Raw genomic sequence first — 7500 nt, forward strand, 5'->3', positions numbered from 1 at the left:
CTATTCCGGAACCCGGCAGCGGAACCGATACAAGTCGGGCCCCTCTTTTAGAGATGCTCGTCGGGGTAACCCAAAAGGACCCGGAGACGCCGTCGGGAGATCGGGGAAGAGTTTTCTTTTCTGCATGAGCGTTCGAGTTCCCTGGAATCCTCTAGCAGGGAGATAGGGTTTGGAACGCGAAGAGCACCGCAGTTGCGGCGGTGTCCCGATCTTCCCCTCGGACCTTGAAAATCCGGGAGAGGGCCACGTGGAGGTGTCGCGCCGGTTCGTACCCATATCCGCAGCAGGTCTCCAAGGTGAAGAGCCTCTAGTCGATAGAATAATGTAGGTAAGGGAAGTCGGCAAATTGGATCCGTAACTTCGGGATAAGGATTGGCTCTGAGGATCGGGGCGTGTCGGGCTTGGTCGGGAAGTGGGTCAGCGCTAACGTGCCGGGCCTGGGCGAGGTGAGTGCCGTAGGGGTGCCGGTAAGTGCGGGCGTTTAGCGCGGGCGTGGTCTGCTCTCGCCGTTGGTCGGCCTCGTGCTGGCCGGCGGTGCAGGATGCGCGCGCCTGCGCGGCGTTCGCGCCCCGGTGCTTCAACCTGCGTGCAGGATCCGAGCTCGGTCCCGTGCCTTGGCCTCCCACGGATCTTCCTTGCTGCGAGGCCGCGTCCGCCTTAGCGTGCTCCTCCGGGGGCGCGCGGGTGCGCGGATTCTCTTCGGCCGCCATTCAACGATCAACTCAGAACTGGCACGGACTGGGGGAATCCGACTGTCTAATTAAAACAAAGCATTGCGATGGCCCTAGCGGGTGTTGACGCAATGTGATTTCTGCCCAGTGCTCTGAATGTCAACGTGAAGAAATTCAAGCAAGCGCGGGTAAACGGCGGGAGTAACTATGACTCTCTTAAGGCATAGTTACTGGGCAAGTGAAGCGCAATACATGGGCCATGCCCTCTTAGCCTCTCCTTGCCTGCGGCTTCCCCCCTTCCCGTGGGCCCGCCGATACGCCAGTCCTTGATAGGACTGGTAAGCAGAGTGGAAGTCCGCACTTGGGGCTTTGGGGGGTTACCAGCCCTCCATCGCAAAACCCTTAATGTTGGGACAACAAGAGAAGAAAACACGGGTACCGGGCCTTCCGCTGAATTACCTGGCCCAACAGTCCCGACTGCTAGCCTGCCAACCCGCCCTGAAGTAGAGCAGGCCGTGGAGCCATGGTTCCACTGCAGCATTTGCAGCCGTGCCTTCCGCAGCAAGATCGGGCTCGGACAACACCGCCGCCGCGCCCATCCGGAAGCGGCAAATGCGGAAATTACAACCGATAGGAAGAGAGCTCGGTGGGCGGAAGAAGAAATGCGGGAGCTCGCCCTGGCGGAGGCTAGGCTTCTCTGTGCCAGTGACTCCAAAGTCCTCTTTGCAAACCAGGAGCTTCTACCCCTGTTTCCGCACCGTACCCTGGATGCCATCAAGTGCAGGAGGAGGACGGTGGCACACAGGACGATGGTGCGGGAATACGTAGAGGAGCTGAGGCGGGAACAACAGACGCAGCATGGTCTGCGCCATTCACCCGTCCCGGAGTCGCTGCCGGAGGGGCCACCCTCTCCGCCGGAGCTTGAGCGCCCGCCACAAACATCTATAGTCGACGAAGCTATATGGAGGCACCTCGCCGGCCTGCCGCGGTCGGCCGCGCGCTTCTCGGCCCTGGACGACCTTGCGTGTTTGGGGCCGGGTACGCCGTTGGCAGTGGCCGCGGCTGGGCTGCCTGAGGCCCTCCGTGCTGTCGGCTCTGAGGAAGCAGGAGCAAGGAAGAGGAAGACGTTGCGCCCGCCATCCAAGCAGCGGTCTGGTGGTGGCCCTCCGCTCTCCAAGCGGAAGCGCCGCCGGTGGGAATATGCCAGATGTCAGGATGCCTTCAGGAAGAATCGCGCGCGCTGCGTGCGTGGCCTCCTGGATGGCACCCTGCTCCAGCCGCCGTCGACCATCCCGGGGCTGGTGGACTTCTGGCGCAGCCTCTTCACGACAGAGCCACCTTCCAACGCTGGCTCCATTCCCGACCGGCTTCTCCCGCGCTCGGAGTCTGTTGACTTCGAGCGCCTATGGAGGCCGATCACTGCAGAAGAGGTTGCGGCCGCCCTGCCGCCCAGAGGCTCCGTTGCCGGCCCTGACGGCCTCTCGCCGGTGAAGCTGCGCCGCCTTCCAGCGGAGGTCACCACCAAACTCCTAAACCTTTTCCTGCTTACCCGCAAGCTCCCCCCTTCCCTCCTCCGAGCCAGGACCTCTTTGCTGCCTAAGACAGCCGCCCCAGCATCCCCCGCTGACTTTCGGCCCATCACCGTCTGCTCGGTGCTAGCCCGAACCTTCCATAAGGTTCTGGCGACTCGCCTGATGCAGATGTGTGCTGTGGACGAACGTCAGCGGGCTTTCATCCCAAGGGATGGGATGCTGGAGAACACTTTCCTCCTCGACCGGATACTCGTCGGCGCCGTCCGCCGCTGTCGTTCTGTGTTCATGGCATCTCTCGATGTGTCCAAGGCGTTCGATTCGTTGGACCATGCGGCTTTGCGTCCTGTGCTTAAAGCCCATGGTCTGCCGGACGAATTCATTGACTACGTCGAGGGCTGCTATGCGGACAGCACGACGGTAATTGCGGGGGGTGGCGACGAGTCCCCGGCCGTGCGGCCAGCAAGAGGCGTTCGGCAAGGAGATCCTCTGTCCCCTCTCCTGTTCAATTTCGCTGTTGATTATGTTCTAGATCAGCTGCCCTCACACGTAGGTGTCAAGGTGTTGGGCCGCCAGACGAACGCGGCGGCCTTCGCGGATGACATCCTGCTCTTCGCCTCCACGAGGGGGGGCCTGCAGTCCCTTATCAACGCAGCAGTAGCAGCCCTCGACCAGCTGGGGCTGCGTGTTAACCCGCGGAAGTGTCTCACCCTCGCACTCGTGGCGTCCGGCCGCGAGAAGAAAGTGAAAGTGGATGCGAGCGTCACCTTCACGGCCGGCGAAACCACCATGCCGGCGTTGGGAGTGGGTGAGACCTTCCGCTACCTGGGACTGCAGTTCTCCTCCTCTGGGCGGTGTCTCTTCCATCCGAGGCACCACATCGAGGAGCAGCTGTCGATCATCACGCGGGCGCCGCTGAAGCCGCAGCAGCGGCTCTTTGCACTTCGTGAGGTCCTTCTCCCGGGCCTGTATCATGGCCTAGCACTGAGTCGCACCCGCATCGGTGCGCTCAAGGCCATGGACAATTGTGTTCGAGCCGCCGTGAGGAGATGGTTCCGCCTCCCAGCCGACACCCCCTTGGGCTACTTTCACGCTCCAATTGCCCATGGGGGTCTTGGGATTCCATCAGCCCGCTGGATAGGGCCAACCCTGAGGCGGGGCAGGCTCCTCACCCTGTTGCAGCTCGAGACCACCACCACCGACGCAGACCTGGGGGATGCACGACACGAAGTGGCGGCGCTTGAACGACACCTCACGTGGGAGGGCCATCTGCTGCCAACGGCTGCAAAAGTTGGTGAGATGTGGGCGGCGCGCCTGCATATTTCCTTCGACGGGGCAGCTCTCTCGTCGTCAGCCAGGACATCAGGCCAACATAGCTGGGTCGAGGACACCAGTCGCTTCCTGTCCGGCCGTGACTACGTCGCGTGCATCCGCACGCGCATTAACGCTATACCATCCAAGGCGCGCAGGAGTCGCGGCCGAGACAGGGAGAAGATGTGTCGCGCAAGATGCAACGCTGTCGAGACCGCGAACCACGTCGTCCAGGGCTGCGGGCTGACCAGCCGAGCCCGGGTGCGACGACACGACGCGGTTGTGAAATACGTCGCGCGCGGGCTGGCTCAACGAGGGTTCGACGTGTCTGTCGAGCCACACCTTCGAACACCAGAGGGAGTCCGCAAGCCCGACGTTGTGGCGTCTAAGGACGGCGTGGTGCATGTCATCGACGCACAAATCGTCGGCGACCATCTTGACACCGACTGGTGTCACCGGCAGAAGGCGGCGAAATACGACGTCCCGTCGGTGCGGCAAGCCGTCGGCGCTCTCCGACCTGCAGCCAGCAGCATACAGTTTAGAACAGTGACCCTGAACTGGAGGGGGACTTGGGCACCTACATCAGCCCGCCAGCTCCTACAACTTGGCTTCCGCAGGCGGGAGTTAAGCACCATCAGCACGCGGGTGCTCTGTGGAACGACATGGATCTTCGGCCTGTTCGAAAATATGACGTCGAACAGGCCGAAGTACAGGGAGGGCGTAGGCTAGTTAGTTGGTTAGATTTAGGTTAGTTTGCCCCGACTCCCGGGGCTTCAATATCGGGAGCAATTCCGTTCTTTATTCATTTCTTGTATGTTTAATTGTTTATACTGTGTTTAATATTAAGGTATAAGCGGTTACACAACATCGGTAACCGGCGCCCTTGTGAGCTCCTCTCGGGGAGCAAGGCGCAATAGTTTAAGAGTGTGTTATTACCTTGTGTTATTCACTGTATTTGTGAATAACGACGGCTTTATGGCCAAGTGGCGGCGGTGTGGCTGCATCCGGACTTGGCTTCTCGAAGTGCGGTCTTGATGTAGTCGTGCTGCTGCTGCGAGGTGCCTTCCTTGGGTTATAGTTACAGGGAGAGTGATGCGCAATACATGGGCCTAGCCCTCTTAGCCTCTCCTCTCCTGCGGTCTTCTCCCCTTCTCGTGGGCCCGCTGATTTCGCAGAGTGGAAGACCGCACCAGGGGCTTGGGGGGGTTACCAGCCCCCCCTCGCACTATCCCTTTGTTAGTTGGGGGCAGTAAGCAGAGAATAAGTGGTGGCCCTTCCGCTGAAGGTGCCACCCCAACTCCCCCAGCACCTAGCCGGCCAACCGGCCGTGCCGAAAATCTTGTAACTTTTGCAGCTATGTATACCTGTAGTGAGTGCCACCGCAGCTTTACAACCAAGAACGGTCTCGGGGTCCATCGCCGCCGCCAACATCTTGCGGCCGCCAACGCGGAGATCGTCACGGAGAGGCATCGCGCGAGGTGGACGGAGGAAGAAGTCCTGTCGCTCGCCAAGGCGGAGGCCGAACTGTTCCTTGAGAGGGACGCCCGGTTCTTCTTCGTCAATCAAGAACTCATCAGGATGTTCCCCGACCGAACGCTCGAGGCAATCAAGTGCCGACGGCGGCAAGCTGCCCACAAGCAGCTTGTCCGCCAATTCATGGAGGCGCTTGAGATCGGTCGGGGGGAAGAGCCGGCGTCCCGCCGGGGAGCAGCGAGCCCGCTGCCTGACGCGGGCGAGGCCGCTGCGCTGCCCGTCGACGCAGCCGAGGACTTCGCGGCCGACACCACCGGGCCGCCGCCGGAGGGGCCGACTGACGCCGCCATCTGGGAGCATCTGGCGGGGCTACCCGCTTCCGCCCAGCGTTTCTCTGCCCTGGATCGTGTCATAGGTCTGGGGCGGGGCACGCCGCCCGATGTCATCCTGGGCATGCTCCCGGATGCCCTTGCGTCGGTCGGGTCCAGAGGGGAGAGATCGATCACCAGGACACAGCGGCCGCGCCAACCATCTAAGCGGCCGCCTGCCGCGCCGCCGACGCAGAAGCGCAAGCGGCGCCGCTGGGAGTACGCGAGAACGCAGGATGCCTTCCGACGGTCGCGTGCACGTTGCGTGCGCGGCCTCTTGGATGGCACCCTGCTCCAGCCGCCACCTGCCATCCCTGGTCTGCTGGACTTCTGGGCGGACCTCTTCACCAAGAAGCCCATCTCCACCGCGGGCTTCATTCGTGACCGCCTCCTCCCGCACTCAGAGCCTGTCGCTCTCGAGTGCATATGGGGGCCGGTCACACATGAGGAGGTCGCCGCCGCGTTGCCGCCCAGGGGATCAGCAGCCGGGCCGGACGGCCTTACCCCAGCGGAGTTGCGGCGCCTGCCGCACGAAGTCCTGGTGAAAGTGATGAATCTCTTCCTTCTGGCCCGCGCCCTTCCGGAACGCCTGCTTCGCGCGCGGACGTCCCTTCTCCCGAAAACGGCTGCACCAACATCCCCCGCTGACTTTCGCCCCATTACGGTCTGCTCGGTGTTGGCGCGGACCTTTCACAAGGTTCTCGCGTCACGCCTGATGCGCGCATGTGCTGTGGACGAACGTCAGCGGGCATTCATCCCTCGGGATGGGATGTTGGAAAATACCTTCATCTTGGACACTGCTCTCACCGACGCAGTTCGCTCCTGCCGCTCTGTCTTTGTGGCATCGATCGACGTATCTAAGGCATTCGATTCGGTAGATCATGCTGCCCTTCGCCCCGTGCTGAAGGCGCATGGCCTGCCGGATTGCTTTGTCGAGTATGTCGAGCGGTGCTACGAGGGCAGCACGACAGTGATAGCGGACGGCGCCGGCGTGGGCGTGTCTGTGCAGCCAGCACGGGGCGTTCGCCAGGGCGATCCCCTCTCCCCCCTCCTGTTCAACTTTGCGGTGGACTACGTTTTAGGCCAACTGCCCTCCCACATCGGAGCTCGGATCCTCGGTCGCAGAGTCAACGCTGCGGCCTTTGCAGATGACGTCTTGCTGTTTGCAGCGACCCCGAGGGGCTTGCAGTCCCTCATCGACGCAGCTACCGCAGCCCTCGCCCACCTGGGGCTGCAGATCAACGCCCGGAAGTGTTTCACCCTCGCCTTAGTCGCGTCAGGGCGCGAGAAGAAGGTGAAGGTGGACAGCAATGTCACCTTCACAGCAGGCAATACCACCATGCCTGCCCTGCGTGTGGGTGAAACCTTCCGGTACCTGGGGCTGCAATTTTCCACGGCGGGTCGCTGTGTCTTCAATCCACGTAGCCACCTGGTGGAGCAGCTTGACGTCATCTCCCGAGCTCCGCTGAAGCCGCAACAGCGCCTCCACGCTCTCACCAACGTACTTCTCCCTGGCCTGTACCACGGGCTGGCCCTCAGCCGCACCCGGGTGGGTGCATTGAAGTCGGCCGACGTTACCATCCGGGCCGCCGTCAGGAGATGGTTCCGCCTTCCGGCGGACACCCCCCTGGGATACTTCCACGCTCCTGTTGCCCAGGGGGGCCTCGGCATTCCATCTTGCCGATGGATGGGTCCGACCCTCCGTCGGTCCCGTCTCCTGGCGCTGAAGAAGATAGGGCCAGCCTGCGACGGTGCAGGCATGGATGAGGTGCAGCGTGAGATCGAGGTGCTGGAGCGCCACCTAATGTGGGAGGGCCACCTCCTCAAATCGTCAACGCAGGTTGGGGAAATGTGGGCGGCGCGCCTACACATCGCCATTGACGGTGCGGCACTGTCATCTTCTGCCGCCGTCAGTGGCCAACATCAGTGGGTCGCCGACACCAGTCGCCTGCTATCTGGGCGTGAATACATCGACGCCCTCCGCGCCCGCATCAACGCCTTCCCTACGAAGGCACGGCGCAGTCGCGGGCGGGAGGCGGACACCAGATGCCGCGCGGGGTGCCAGGCCGTGGAGACCGCCAACCACGTACTTCAGGCTTGCTTTAGGACGCACGGGTCCCGGGTCAAGCGCCATGACGCTGTAGTGCG

Source organism: Schistocerca piceifrons, unplaced genomic scaffold, assembly GCF_021461385.2.
Source record: "Schistocerca piceifrons isolate TAMUIC-IGC-003096 unplaced genomic scaffold, iqSchPice1.1 HiC_scaffold_943, whole genome shotgun sequence".
In the NCBI taxonomy this organism is placed as follows: Eukaryota; Metazoa; Arthropoda; class Insecta; order Orthoptera; family Acrididae; genus Schistocerca; species Schistocerca piceifrons.